General features: G+C 47.9%; 1 protein-coding gene across 3 annotated transcripts in view; it reads left to right on the top strand.

The window, feature by feature from the left end:
* The first annotated feature begins 4980 nt into the window (after positions 1 to 4980).
* CHLSN (cholesin) overlaps positions 4981 to 14194 on the top strand; it is a 123225-nt gene continuing 114011 nt past the window's right edge. The window contains exon 1 of one of the 3 annotated variants that reach the window (XM_082713996.1): positions 4981 to 5051. The gene's annotated coding sequence lies outside the window, so the exon portion shown is untranslated. The other 2 variants (XM_082713997.1, XM_082713998.1) reach the window with 2 other exon arrangements.

Raw genomic sequence — 14194 nt, 5'->3', positions numbered from 1 at the left:
CAAGTTTTCTATTTTCCTTCTAAGTGTCCTTGCAAAGTGTGTGACTATAGAGCTCAAGGCTTAGAACGGTTGTGTCTTTCCTGATTTTTCTGTGGTCTGCTGTTCATTTTGGCTAGCCTAAATTAATTTTAAATCTAAGAGGATCCCAATAAAAATACCAACAAGCTGCTTCTCTGGAGCTCCACAAGTCGGCACCGGAGTCGTGGAAAACTACACGTGGAGGAAGACTGAAGGAGTACAGGATGAGAGTCCTGCTTGGTCTCACGGCTCACTGTAAAGCCTCCTGCGGAGAGCAGCGCAGTGGGCACAGCAGCGGGCAGCCCGTGTAGTGGAGCAGGAAACCCTGAAACCCAAGTGCATGTGGAAACTCAGGTGTGATAAAAGGTGTATCTTGGGCATATGGGGGCTCTGTTGGTGAAGGGTCTGCCTTTGGCTCAGGTCAAGATCCCAGGGTTCTGGGATCGAGCCCCACCTCGGGCTCCCTGCTCAGTGGAGAGTTTGCTTCTCCCTCCGCCCTTCCCTCCCCGACTCCTCTGTGTGTGCTCTCTCTCCTGCAAAAATAAATTAATAATTAAATCTTATGAAAAAAAAAAAAATAAAAGGTGTATCTCAAGTCCGTGGAACCAAGATGGGTTTTTTGAACAGCAGTGTTGGTTCAACCAGGCAGCCACTTAGAGAAAGGTCACACTGGGTTTATACCCTAAGTCACACACACAGAGGGACCCCCATCAGAAATGTGAATGTAAGAAGTGAAACCAAACAGGGTATGGGAAGAAAACTTGGGTGAATTTCTCCAAAACTGTCTATGGGAAAGGCTTCCCCACAATGATTCAGAAGTCAGAGGGATGAAGGAAAGGGCTGTTAGTGTCAAAGCACAGTTGCATGATGGAGAACAAAGGACAGGTGACAGACAAGGACAAGGTATTTGCACATACATCACAGGTGAAGGTTGATATCTCTAATAAAGAATGGACACACTAAGGGGAGAAAAGATCAGAAACCATAGCAGGGGCGCCTGGGTGGCTCAGTCGCTTAAGTATTCACCTCAGGTCGTGATCCCAGAGTTCAGGGATCAAACCCCACATCAGGCTCTCTGCTCAGCAGGGAGTTTGCTTCTGCTTCTCCCTCTGCCTCTCTCCCTGCTCGTGCTCTCTCTCTCTGTCTCTAATAAATAAATAAAATCTAAAAAAATAAATAAAGTTGAAAAAAAAAGCAAATAGGAAGATGGGTGAAGAATGAAGTGACGTAAGAGTGTATAAAGATGATCCTGGGATATAGAAAGGGATGTTCCACCTCACTTGAGTTAGGAAAGATGTAAATTAAGACCAAACTGAGGTCCCATTTCTTAGATTAGATGAGCAGAAATCCAAACTCGAACGGCATATTCTATTGACAAGGCTGTAAGCAAGAGAAATGTCCACACATTGCTGGTGAGGATGCCAAGTTGTCAACCATTATGAAGGAAGATCTGGCTATACCCAGCAAAATGGTATTTGGCAGTCCACCCCAGGAGTCAACTCTGAAGGCATACCACCATGAACAGTAAAATGCAAGTGTGCACGATTGTTCAGTGCAGCCTAATTTACAATTGCAGAGCTCGAGACTGAGTGCCCATGTATGGACGCTGATTAAATGAGCCACAGTCAGTCCACCCACGGGGCCCCGCCAACCTGTAGGAAAGCACAAGAGGATGCCTGTAAATTGATGGAAGATTTCCAGGATAGACTGTTGGCTCGAAGGAGCAGGGTGCAGAGGAATGTGCGCAGTGCTGGCTTCGGTATAGGGAAGAAATATCCACACACCTGCTTGTTTTTGCCAGAGGAAGCTCAGAAAGGATAAACCAGAAACTAATGAGGTTGGCTACCTACGTGAGGTTGGATGGATGGGAATGAGGTAGAGGGTTGCGAGCATTAGAATACTTTCTTGTGCAGTCTTAACATTTGGACTCCTGCTATTGTTTCACAGATTCAACAAAGTTCAGCAAGACGGCAGGGGGTGGGGAGCCCCGCAACTGGAGAGACACAGACACCAACAAACAGCCATTTTTTTTAAAGATTTTTTTTTTAATTTATTTGACAGAGATCACAAGCAGACAGAGAGGCAGGCAGAGAGAGAGGGGAGGAAGCAGGCTCCCCGCTGAGCGGAGAGCCCGAAGCGGGGCTCCATCCCAGGACCCTGGGATCACGACCTGAGCCGAAGGCAGCGGCTTAACCCACTGAGCCACCCAGGCACCCCCAAACAGCCATTTTTGATGTGAATAACCACATTTTTGGAGGAACAAACACAATTTTTTTCATGATAAGAAACCCACAAAATTCACCATTTTAACCATCTTTAAGTGGATACTTCAGTACCACTTAGTACCTTTGCAGTGTTGGGTAATCACCACCACCATCTAGTTCCAGAACATTCTCCGTGTCCCCGAAGGAAACTTCATACCCATTAATATTCCCCATTCTTTCCACAACACCAGCCCCCAGCAACTACTAATCTACTTTCTGTCTCTGGATTTGCCTGTTGTGGACATTTCAGGTTAATAGAAATACACAATTTGTGGTTTCAAAGAAAGCCACAATATGTGGCTTCCCTTTTACATGCCCTCCTGTCCACTTGCCCCAGGGAAGCCAGCTGCCAAGTGAGCTGCCCTGTACAGGGGTCCCCATGACAGGGAACTCAGGGAGGCCTTTTGCCAATGGCCAGTGAGAACTGAGGCCCTAAACCCAGTGACCCTTGGAGAGTGAATCCTTCCAATAGCTACGTATGAGTTGGGAAATGGACTGTCCCCCAGGCAAGACTTCTGATGAAACCACAGCCCTGGCAGACAACTTGACTTCAACTTTGTGAGGGACCATGAATCAGAGGCACAGGGCTAAGGCACATGGGTGTTCCTGACCCCTCAGAGACTGTGACATGAAGCTGCTAAATTTATTGTTTTAAATTTTGTGTTCATTTGTTATGCAGAAATAGAAAATACAATTTTCTGCCTTTTGGATTTGGGAGGCAGCATAGACCATATTTAATATGACCACTGTTCATTTACTGGGAAACTTGGAAGTCTGTTGTCTTTGAGTGAGGCCCAAAGCAAAGGAAGGCTCTGCACCAGATCCAGTTTGTGGCGCAAGCTGTCCTGCACTTGGGCCACATAATTTGGAAGGTCCAATAGAGCTAGAGAGGTACATACATGGTAGCTGAGACTGTGTGTGTGTGTGTGTGTGTGTGGTCCCTGGCACCATCTCCTAGAGCTTGGCACAAAGCCATGCCCTCTGCTGCAGAGAATTACAGAACATCCTAAGCAGCTCTGGATGTGCTACCTTGCCTTGGAGACTGAGCACCTGGCCGTGGACATCATCTGAGGATGTGACTAGAGCTGTCCATCAGGAGCAGGTCATTTTCAGACCCCTGAAGTTACAACGTTTGGTGAATGTGTCAGCAGTCCCTTGTATGGTGAAAGTGGTATCTTATTTTTCTGGGTTTCCTATCACATTGTGTTGTCTCCTTGTGTACATGGCTGTTTCCTATTGAATACTGGACATAATATGAGTAATTACAATTTGGGCTATGGAAACACTATACTTTGATTCTAGGGAGGTTTTACCCTTTTTTCTTTGAGCAGACTAGCAGCATCAACAGTAAACCCTGAATCACCTGAATTCAGTTTCAGAGTTGGAGTGAATTTAATCTGGATTTTATGAAGTCCCTACAAGCCTGGTCTACTCTGGTCCTATTCACTCTTACAGTGTAGCTGTTCAGGGTCTCAGCTCAAAGATGGGGACATTTACAAGAATCCTACCCCTTAGGAGCCCTAGCCCAAGCTGTCAATCTCTGTTCGGGTTCTCAGCCTTCCTGCTGCCTCTTCCAGAACCGACTGACCCCTGAGTGGAAAATGTTGCTTAATGTCAGGGGTAGTACTCTGGGTTTCCTTTTATCCCGTCAGAATATTTCACTCCGATGGCACAAAACAGCATTTCTTTTAAAGTTTTTAAAGTAATCTCTGTACCCAGGGCGGGGCTCAAATTCATGACCCCATGATCATTCATGATCAAGACTGGCATCTTCCACTGACTGAGCCAGCCAGTTGCCCCTAAAACAGAATTATTTTTAAACGATTATATTTTGGCCAGCTTTTTTTTTTTTTTTTTTCTTTTTCTCCTGTTCTCAATGGGAGGCTCACCGGAATCATTATCAGAGCTTTCCTTTTTTTTTTTTTTTTAAAGGTAAAACTAAATATGTTACACATTTATATACTTTTACATTATATGCTGTTTAAGCTTATGGAAGGAAATCTCTTGGCCGTGTGGCCGCGAGGCCATCGGGGCAGTTTGAAAACAGGACGGTTTTCCTGAAGTGAGCAAGGCTGGACGTGCTCACATGCTCACACGGGCGTGAGTGGGAGGGCGGGGAGCGACCGCACCCGCACCGCACCGCACCGGGGGGAAGGTGGCTTGTTACTCGAGCCGCACCTGCGCGCGCGGGCAGCTATCCTCGCACCTGGAAGCAGTGGAGGCACCGCAGAACAGCGCCTGCTCCCGCCGCTCCCGTCTCTAGGCCCCCAGGGGCTCCGAGGCAGCGACAATCACCCCACTAGAGCACCTGCCAGCCACGTGGGGCCGCCCGGGAGACCCCTAAGCCGAAGACCGCCTTCTGGGGGCTTCACCCGGGCGGCGTTCAAACATTGTGCACAGTTCCATGGTTGCAGCATCCTCAGTTCATACAAATGGATTGCGTTTAAGACGAATCTGGTGCGCGCAGACAGACCTCTCCGGGCGGTCAGCCTGGGGTCCGACCAGAAATGGGATGCAGCCCTACCCAGGGCTGCCCGCGTGTGGGGCGTTGCTAGGCAACTCGCGGCTCCCGGCAACAGGCAGCGCCCAGAGATGACGCCAACAGCCCGCGTCCGCACTTGGACCAGCCCCCTCGAGGCCGCCGTATGCAATTGGCCGGCGGGCAGACGGAGGCGGGTCTCGGCCAATGGGCGACGCCGCTCCGGAGGGCGGGACCGTGTTACTAGGGCGGTGCGCCTGCCGGAAGCCCGCGGCGGCGGCCACGCGCAGGTAGGTGAGGTTGGCGTGGTCCGGGGTCAGGGGGTTGAGGGGTGGATTCCACGTGGGTGCGGGGACTCGGCGGTTGGCGGGAGGGACTGGCGGAGTCCCGCAGATGGCGCGCGGGGATCGAGCCGCCGGCTGCCCCGGGCTGTGTCCCCCGAGCCTGTCATTCCCTTCGCCACAAGCCGCCCCTTGACTAAATCGTGCGGTGGGCTCCGGCGCGTGCGCCTGCCCCAGGCCAGGGCTCGCGGCGGAACGACGCCACCTGGGACTCTCGCGTTCTGCGGGGACAGAATTAATAAGTAAGGTGGTGGTGGGCTTCTGCAGGGAAATGAGGCGGAGCACGGCGTGGAGAGCGGGCCGCGGCGGTGTCCGCAGACACGGCGGGTGATGGGGCTCCGGGCGCAGCTGTAGCCACAGCGGCAAGAGCACAGGCCGGAGGGCGGGGGCCAGGGGGGACGTCGGGCAGCCACGTGCGTCCGAAGGCCTAGGTGAGGTCGTGGACTCCTCCCCGAGCATAGTGGGAACCCTTGGGAGGGTGTCGGGCAGAGCCTGACTTGGGCATTCTCCGAGGCATTCCGCAGGCTGTGTTGGAAATGGACTGGAGGGGCAGGGGTGGGGGCTCTTGAGAAACGCAGATGGGAGGGTGGTAGTGGTACAGGGAGTGGAAGGGAGTCACCGCCCTCTGGACGTGCTTTAGAGACAGGCAAGCGGGGCTAACGGACACTGGAGTTGTGGGACACTACAGTCTTTTTAGCTTGAGCTAGAATCTGGATTTCCCCAGATGGCCGTTTGTTGAGAGGACAAATGCACAGGAAGATGGGTTTGTGGAGGACGATCAGAAGTATCCATGTTAAAAAAAAAAAAAAGAAAAAAGAAGTATCCATGTTGATGATGACTTGTGTTTGAGATGGTGTGTGAGGGAGTAGGTGATCCAGTGTATTACACTGTATCGGGTGATACAGTGTACTAATGCAGTTTCGGGAGAAGTTCGAGGTGGCCAGGTCCCCTGCGGATAGTTGGTGTTTAGAGCAGCACAGCAGGCTGAGATCAGTTAGCGGATGAATGTAGGCAGAGAGGAAACTGGGCTCACAGACTGGAGCCCTTTAGTGCCGAGGGCCAGGGAGGTGAAGGGATAGGAGGAAAAGCAGGCGGTAGTGGGGTCTGTTTGGAAGCCAAGAGGAAAAAAGTATGTGGAGACAGAAGTGAGCATCAACTGTCAGATGCTGCTGTTAGGTCAAATAAGGTGAGTGCTGAGAATCTGCCAGGAGGTTTCATGTCTGCGAAGCGCAAGCTGGACCGTAGTTTACTGTAGTTAAAGAGGTATGGCTGGATTTTAATCAGTAATAACTGTTGCAGTAAGGATAAGAACTGCCTGAACTGAATTCACCTTGGATTTCTCCAGAGGTGACTGAGGGAATAGGGATGGGAAGGGGGAGCGGCACTTAGTAGACTTAGGAAGTGAAAAACTACAAAAGCCGGGGAAGGGGTGTTGGTCTGTGTGAAACCCATGTGGGTTTGCTAACTGGCACTTGTCAAAGGTAGGTTCCTACTCTTCCACAGAGCTGTTCGATGGGGCCCCATCGTCGGGTGTCACAGCATTGACTTTTCTCAGGCAGGCACTTTTTAAGGGTGCTAGGGGCATCATAGGGATGGGGCCTTGAGCTGTTAAAAACTGTATTAGTGTTTTATTCAAGTCTTTGAGGGCCAAGGTTGAGGACCGGTGGAGAGAGGAGCCTGGTTAGAGTTGGGTCATGGAGACAGTCTTTGTCCTTATGGTATGGTTGGTGATCTTGAGAACAGCTGAAGAGTGGCGGAAGCCTGGTGGAAGGGTGTGGGAAGGAACAGGAGGGAAGGGGTTATGCAGTGCAGGTAGGTGGCTCTTGAGCAGGAGGAAACAGAAACCGGGTAAAGAGCATGTGAGATCAAGAGAGTGGGAAATTTTGGTTGAGTAGAAGGGAAGCTGGACCCGTGCAGGAGAGGAATTGTTCAGTGATGTGGCTGCGTAGGCAGGGCATGGAACCCAGCGCCAGAGTGGAGGGTTTGGCCTCCGTTGGAAAATGACAGGATCCATTGTAACAGGAGAAAAGGGTGGAGGGGTAGATGTGGGAGCTTGCAGAAGCTCCCTTCCAGTTGCTTTGATTTCCTCTGTGATCAGGAATTAAGGTCCTGTGAGAGAAGGGAGAAGACCTTGGCATTTTTAGAGGAGAGGCTTGTCCAGGTGAGTGGCTGGGGTGGGGAAATGTGGTGGAACCACCAGTGAGGCTGAAGGATTATTGGACCCTGGGGTGCTGGGGGTGGTGAGCTGCAAAGAGGGGCTTGGTGAGTGAGAAATTTGGAGCATTTGTAGTAACTGGGCTTCAAGTTTGGCATTTGGAGGAGGGAGAGGGGAGGGTAAGTACCAGGAGAGCAAAATCCAGAGGCTATTCTGTGTGGGCAAGTCAGAATGCAGACCAGTCTTGGATCAGAATGAACAAGAGCAAAGTTCCAGTCCCGGCACAGGAACTGGGATTCCGCTTCTGGATTCCCCGGACAGATTTCCTCGAGGGTTGTGGATTGTTAGGGCGCACACCGTCCTCCAGGGGCCCTTCCTTGCAGCCTGCCTGACAGGACATATCAGAGGTATCATGCTGTGGGTGAGAGGGGGGCATTAGGGGCTCTGGGTGGGGATTTCAGATTTAAGAAGACTCTTTTCCTATAGGCTGATTTATTTTTTAAAGATCCTGTGGAGTTTCTTTTCAGCCTGGAGACCCAGCAGCCTCAGCCCATTGGCGCTGACACTTCCTGACTAGTGACTGTAGCCAAGCCCAGATGGTTAGTTGGTCTCTGTGTGTCTGATGTGGGTCCTCAGCTTTCTGTTGGTGGAAGGGTTTGTTTGCTCCCCTGAAGACTTTTGAGCTGGTGTTTTAAAAGAAAGGTTGTGTTTCTGCTTTTGTTGTAGAAATTACAGAAAAGTAGAAGGGGGAAAACCATACTTGTAATTCTGACTCTCTAAAATGTTAATTTTTTTTTTTTTTAAGATTTCATTTATTCATTTGACAGAGAGAGACACACAGGGAAAGAGGGGACACAAGCAGCGGCACAGGGAGAGGGAGAAGTAGGCTTCTTGCTGAGCAGGGAGCCCGATGAGGGGCTCAATCCCAGGATTCTGTGATCATGACCTGAGCCGAAGGCAGATACCCAAAGACAGAGCCTCCCAGTTGCCCCAAAATGTTAATATTTTAATGTATTTCCTTCTAGTGTTTTTCTTCGTACATACATATCATTTTTCCTACAAAAGGAGGGTCATATTGTACATATGTAGGTTTCTGCCCATCTTTTCCTTTTATGTCGTACCCTGAGCATTCCCTGCCGTGACTGAGTGCTTGGTGTGCTCAGGGCAGCCGTACTCCTGTGCGTGAATGAGTCATTCATTTGCCCGGTCCCCTATTGTTGGATAGTTACAGGGTTTTCCGCTTTTTAATTGAAGAGGCGTTATCATTCCTTTACAGTGCCATTGTCGTCCTTATATTTGAATCTCAGTCCATGATTATTTCATCAGGATAAGTTCTAGAAGTGGAATTACGGGCTAAAGCACTTGATAAATGTTATGAAATTGCCTTTTAAAAGGACTGTGCCAATTTATTCTCCTGTCAGTAGGCATGATAATGGCCTTTTCATCATTCTCCGGCTAACCCTGAATAATAGAATTTCAAAAATCGTTTATATAAAAAAAGGCATTTTTAACCTATGCAATTAGCTAAGTAATACGTACATACAGCTGGAAACCTGCAGCGGTAGCAGGAGATGGAAAAGAACAGCAGCCCACGGCTGGGCTGGGCCGCGCCTCAGAGGCAAGCATTGTCCCCTGTCAGCTTTGCAAACTGGGATCGCTTCCAGACATCCAGAGCACAGTGTGTGCCTTGGGTTTACCAGTTTTAGGCGTCATCTATTGGTCCGCCCCACTGATGGGTGCACCCCGGTTTCCTCACCCGAGTGCCGCCCTCAGCACTTAGCACAGGGCCTGGCGCGCAGTGAGCGCTGGGTGAAGGTGGATGCTCACGGCCACCGTTGCTACAAATAGCTTTCCTGACACCCCTGCCCCCTCCTCCCGGCCCCGAGATAAGGGGAAAACTTAACGCTGGCAAAGCCTTATGAGCAGCTAGATGTTTTGCAGAAAAGCCTGTGAGGAAAAAGAAACACGAAGGAGAGGTCTCAAGCTTTTTGAGGTCGGGGCACCAGGCCACTGAGCTGCTGCCGGCTTCAGAGGAAGGCGGCGAAGCTCCACGGCGGCTGCTTTCCTCGGTACCCTTCCTGGAGTCGTCAGGCAGCTCCTGGGGACACTGAGGAGTATTTGTTGGCTCTGGTTGTGCTGGGATGCTTGGACACGCTCTCGTGCCCCTCACAGCTGCTCTGAAATAGGGCTACTGCTAAGGGCAAAAAAAGGAAGAAGGAAAACTGGTACAGGGGCATCATATAGCTTAATTTATTACAGATCATTTGCGAGAGATTAGAGGGTTTTTCCTTTCTTTCTTTGTGTGTTTTAGTGGTTCACAGGGCTCTGTGGCCATCACCGCAACCTGATTCCAGAACATTTTCCTTCTCCCAAAAGAAACCCAGTACTGTTCACAGTCACTCCCTACCCCTGTCCCCTTACCCCGAGCGAGCACCAGGCTACCTTCCTGTCTCTTTAATCACTTATTGTGGAAATTTCATATAAGCGAGATTATACAATCTGTAGTATCCTGTGACTGGCCTGTCTCACATAGCAGGATGTTTTCAAGATTTATCCAGTGAGTGCTTCAGTCCCCCCCTTTTTTGGCCAAATAATGTTCCATTGCCTGGGTGTACCACATTTTGTGATCTGGTTATCAGTTGTGGACGTTCAGGTTGTTGACACCTTTTGAATGTTATGACTAATGTTATGAACATTCAGGTTTGAATTTTTATGTGGTTGTGTTCATTTTCTTTGGTGGAGTTGTTGGGTCATATGGTAACACAGTTAACTTTTTGAGGGTCCACTAGGCTGTGGTACAATGTGGCTGTACCATTTTATATCCCACCAGCAGTGAAGAAGGGTTCCGAGTTTTCCACATCATCAATATTTATGATTATCTGTCTTTTTGCTTATAGCCAACTTAGTGACTGTGAAGTGGTGAGTCATTTGATTTACATTTCCCTAACGATGAATGATGTTAAGCATCTTTTCTTGTCCTCATTGGCCATTTGTATGTCAGCTGTGGGGTAATCTGTATTCAAGTTCTTTGTCCATTTTCAAATGGGACTGTTCTGTTGTTGTTGAGATACAAAAATTCTTCATACATGGTGTTCACAAGTCTCTTTTAAGTTATATGACTTGCAAATATTTTTTTCCAATTCTTGACATTGTCTTTGTACATTCTTGCTGACATCATTTGCAACACAAAATTTTCTAATTTTGAGAAGTTCACAATTTATGTTCTTTCTTCTACTTCTTATGTTTTTGGTGTCATACCTGAGTCTGTTGCCTTATCCAGCATCTTCAAGATTTACTCCTATGTTTTAGCTCTTACATTTAGGTTTTTGATCCATTTTGAGTTAATTTTTGTGTTTGGTGTGAGGTAGGGCTCTCAGTTCATTCTTTTGCATGTGGAAGTCCAGGTGTCCCAGCACTGTTTGTTAAAAAGTCTGTTCTTTCCCATTAAATTGTCTTGGCACCCTTGTTGAAAATCACCATAAATGTAAGGAAATGTCGTTTTCTGTAACAAACATTGATTGTCTCAAAGTCAGGAGACACCGTCTCTTAGAACTATTAAAAGAAACCTTTTTATAATGTGGAAAAGTCTTTCTCTCTTTTTAGCAAATAGACTTAGTGATTAAACTTTTTACTGATAACTTACAGAATGAATAAAGATTTAACTTAACTTTTATGGCAACTGGTATGTAAATATTTGCTAAACTTTCCTTATTTCTCCAACGAGGTAATTGGCTGACAGAGTCCTTTGTCATTTCAAAGCCCTTGTGTCAACAGTCTCTTGTTCTTTCACGATTTCTTATTACACTGCTAATTGAAATTTGTAGCCTCTGGCTTTGAATACTTTTTTTAGATAAGGCTTAATTAAAGACTGTGGAGCTTGGAATTTTTCTGATTCTACAACAGTAAAACGCTTTCATTGTGCTGTAATCAGTCACAGCCCCAAATGGGGCAGAGGGAGCCCTCCATGCTGGCGCTGTGTCCTCTTTGATGTGGCCCTATGATCACCTGTTTCCTGGGTGTTCCGCACAGCTTGATATCCCAGGTTCATCTTACACTTTACTTGTTCCAGACCAGGAATCTTAAGGAACTCTGCACCCCCCACCTGCACCCCTTTTATAAAATAGAGAATGCTATTTAGAACCCAAATCTGGACTTTTCATGTCTGCATTGCTTCTAGGCCCTTTACATTGTGATTACTCTATAGTTGCCCACCCCAGAATGCTTTCCCACTTCTGTTTGCCTTTGGGTGGCACTCACTGTCTTCTCATGGATCCTGTATTTGCGTCGCCCCATAAGCATGTGAACTGTGTGTGGATAGATCTTTTGGACAGCCTGGCCTAGCCTAGAGCAGCTCGTGGCCCGTGCTCAGCACCCTGCAGGTGGTGACAGAGTAACCGGCAAGTGACAACACAGGAGCTGAGCGTGCCTGCGGTGGGATTGCTGGGATTGCTGGGTGACGGTGTGTGCACGCTTATTTCTACCAGCTAATACCTTCATGTAGTTGTCCCCTTATGTCTCCGTGGGAGCAGTTTTGCTTTGGGGGGAAATTTACATTTCGGAACATCTGTTCAGAGTGAGAGGACAAGCTCAGGACATGCCCAGTTCTTGGTCGCCTAGCTCTGCCTGTGCTACATGCTCTGTCCTTCACTGGCCTCCTGGAGGCCTCCTGCCACTGTGACTGTATTGCTGCCTGTCACCTGTGCTCACTTTCTTCTGTTTTATATTCTTGGCAACCCCATGTAAAAGTGTTTTCTCATTTACTTAAATACATAGGTCTGTCTTTCCCACTAGAAGGGAAGCTTCATGAAATCAAGGCTCTTATTTGCCGTGCCGCTTGCCCTGCTCAGCCTCTAGCACAGAACTGCCTGGCACAGAACTGGCTCTCAAAAAATATTTGCTGAGTTATATTTTTAATATCTTTTGATAGAGTCTAAAATGAATTCTGGTGTCAAGAGAAGAGAACATTGGGTTTCTGTCTCTTTACCTATATACACAGCTTTGAACGGCATGTCTAAAATTAAATTAAAAAAAATACAGACATAAGTATGCAATAGATACATGTATTATGTGTGTGTGTGTGTGTGTGTGTTTGTGTGTGTGTAAAATCTGGAATATGGAGGATGAAGCCACTGAGAGTGAGTTTAGGATAAATAAAATGAAATACGTTTTTATAATTTGTTAGGATAAAAGCTGTAGTTTTAGTGTAGGCCTTGTAGGTAGAGTTTTAAAGGACTGGTATTAAAAAGTAATCTTTATTTTTTTTCCAATTATAAAACCTTGAAAATAAAAACTAAGCTTTAAATAAATAGAAAGTTCCTTGTAACCCCACCCCCAGATATAAATAAAGGTAAATGTTTTGTTTATATCCTTCAGACATTTTAAATGTATGTATATATAAGTATGTGTATATATGTTTTTGTGTATTTGTCTTATATACCTCCTCTATTACTGTCTTTTAAATATTTTTAAAATTTTTTTAAAGATTTTATTTATTGTCAGAAGAGAGAGGGAGAGAGAGAGAACACAAGCAGGAGGAGTGGCAGGCAGAGGGAAAGGGAACAACAGGCTTCCCACTGAGCAGGGAGCCCAGTGCAGGGCCATCCCAGGACTCTGGGATCATGACCTGAGCCAAAGGTAGCTGCTTAACCGACTGGGCCACCCAGATGTCCCAGTATTATTTTCTTAAAAATAAAATTGTATGATATTAAACATCGTGTTCTATGTTTTCCATTCTGTATCTGTAACACTATCTCATTTATTTTAATTATCAAGTTGATTTCCATTTTGCTGGTTTATTCTGATTTATTTAATCCTTTGTTAATGTGTGATTGGGTTGTTTCTACTAAAAACCACATGTATGAAAAGCAGTATGTAAATGTTTGCAGGTGCTGGTTATTCAGTTCCCATCTCAGCTCCAAAAGCACATTTTACACTCCACATTGTGGTGCTCTGCAAAGGGCTTTTCTGTTTTCAGCTCCTTTTTGGCTCCACCCAAAGAGGGCAGTGGGGCGACTGGCGCAGGTGGGGAGGTGGGGGTGAGATGGGACGGGCAGCGGGTGGTGGCGCTTCTTGCTCTTGCTGTTCGGTCAGTGCCACCCAGCAGTGGCCTTGCCTGCAGCAGCAGGAGCTCGTTCAGTTCTTCACAGCTCCCTCTAAGAATCAGCCTGGTTCACCACTCCGAGGTCTGTCCTCAGAAATTCTCCCAGAAATGCCCCCCCACCCCAAGACTTCCCCACCCATTAGATGGCTCCCTTCGATGTCTGCCTTCGGATGTTCCCCTCAGACATCTTCCTTCAGACCTCCCTCCCTCAGAATTCCTCCCTCAGAGGTCCTTCCTTGGAGGTCCCTCCTTCAGATGTCCCCCCTCAGACATCCCTCCTTTAGATGTCCTCCCTCTGATGTCCCTCCCTAAGAGTTGCCCCCTCAGATGCCCTCCTTTGAGGTCCTTCCTCAGAGGTCCCCTCTCTGACCTCTTCCCTCAGATGTTTTTCCCACAGACAGCCTCCCTGAGATGTCCTCTCTCCGAAGTCCTTTAGATGCTCCCCCTGCAGATGTCTCCCTCAGATGTCTCTCCCTCACACATCTCCTTCAGATCTCCCTTAATCTGACGTCCTTCCTTCAGATCTCCTCCCTCAGATGTCCCTCTCTCAGAATTCCTTCCTCAGAGGCCCTCCCAGACCTCCTCCCTCAGACATCCCTCTTTCAGATGTCCCCCCTCAGACCTCCCTCCTTCAAATATCCTCTCTCTGAGGTCTCTCCTTTAGATGTCCCTCCCTCAGAATTTCCTCCGATGCCTTCCCTTGGAGGTCCTTCTTCAGAGGTCGCCTCTCTGACCTCTTCCCTCAGATGTCTTTCTCACTGATATCCTCCATCAGAAGTCCTCCCTCAGACGTCCTCAGATGTCCCCCCTCAGACATCCTTCCCTCAGACATCCCCT

Source organism: Mustela nivalis (assembly GCF_964662115.1).
Source record: "Mustela nivalis genome assembly, chromosome: 19".
NCBI classification, from domain to species: Eukaryota; Metazoa; Chordata; class Mammalia; order Carnivora; family Mustelidae; genus Mustela; species Mustela nivalis.
The sequence above is the reverse complement of the archived record's forward strand: the minus strand, read 5'-3'. Positions and strand labels throughout refer to the sequence as shown.